Raw genomic sequence first — 1,156 nt, 5'->3', positions numbered from 1 at the left:
ATTGATTCAGAAGGACCAATTTGCCGGAGGAAGCACGGAAGACCCCTACAGTCATCTGGAAGATTTCCTATTTTACTTTGACACGCTGAAAATGAATGGAGTCTGTCGGGACGCCATCTTGCTTAGACTTTTTCCATGTTCACTGAAGGAAGAAGCAAAAGCTTGGCTACATTCACTACCTGAAGGAAGTATCACCTACTGGGATGACTTAGCTACAAAGTTCTTAGCCAGATTTTTCTCATCTTCGAAAATGGTGAAACTCAAGGCGGATATCACTTCTTTTGAAAAAAAAAAAAAGTGAGTCTTTATATGAAGCATGGGAAAGATTCAAGGGACTATTCAGAAAATGTCCACAACACGATATTGAAGCTTGGGATAAAGCGAGAATTTTCTTTCAAGGAATGATGTCGAACACCAGAACTTTAGTGAACGCTGCAGTAGGAGGATCGTTGGAAACGAAAACTCCCGAAGAAGCTTGGGAATTGCTAGAATCTTTAACATCTCAAGAGTTTGATAATGCTCCAGTATCACAAAGGAGAGCAGGGATTATGAAGCTAGAAGGCTATGATGTCATATTATCCCAGAACGAGCAGATGTTACAATCCAACAAGAAACAGCAACAACAGCTAGATGCTCTCGCAAAGCAGTTTTCTGAATTTCAAGTTTCTTCTGTTAATACTCAAGTATCTTCTGTTAATATTCATTTTATCACTTGTGGTATATGTGCAGGTACTCATCATACCGAAGACTGTGATTACAATAGGACAACTGAAAATGCTGAAGTTAATGGAATCTGGCATGATCAAAAGGCTCAATATAATCCGGGGAGGAACCAATACGGTAATAACCAGAATCAAGGGTGGAGAAATAAAAATCAAAATCAACACCCAGGATTGAGTTACAGTTCGAACCATCAGCTGAATCCTCATATGCCAGTACAACAGCAACCTCCATAACAATCAGAATGGGAGAAGGCCTTTGCACAGCTATCCAAGACCACGTTAGATTATATTGAAAATGCTAATGCCTTCAGAGACGAGACAAGGGCCTCGTTCCGGAACCAAGAACCTTCTATCCGGAATCTTGAAACTCAGATTGGCCAGCTGTCAAGACAGTTCACTGAAGGAGTTCACGGAACTTTTCCAAGTAACACTAT

The 1,156-nt window shown here is 40.6% G+C and overlaps 1 non-coding gene across 1 annotated transcript; it reads right to left on the bottom strand.

Moving 5' to 3' along the window:
* Positions 1–256: 256 nt before the first annotated feature.
* On the bottom strand, positions 257–364 carry LOC133308872 (small nucleolar RNA R71). Its single transcript, XR_009751230.1, has one exon. It is a non-coding gene; the product is annotated as a small nucleolar RNA R71 (small nucleolar RNA).
* Between the last annotated feature and the right edge of the window lie 792 nt (positions 365–1,156).

Source organism: Gastrolobium bilobum, unplaced genomic scaffold (genome assembly GCF_033153095.1).
Source record: "Gastrolobium bilobum isolate Gb01-03AN ecotype WA unplaced genomic scaffold, APGP_CSIRO_Gbil_v1 utg5503, whole genome shotgun sequence".
Classification (NCBI taxonomy): domain Eukaryota; kingdom Viridiplantae; phylum Streptophyta; class Magnoliopsida; order Fabales; family Fabaceae; genus Gastrolobium; species Gastrolobium bilobum.
The sequence above is the reverse complement of the archived record's forward strand: the minus strand, read 5'-3'. Positions and strand labels throughout refer to the sequence as shown.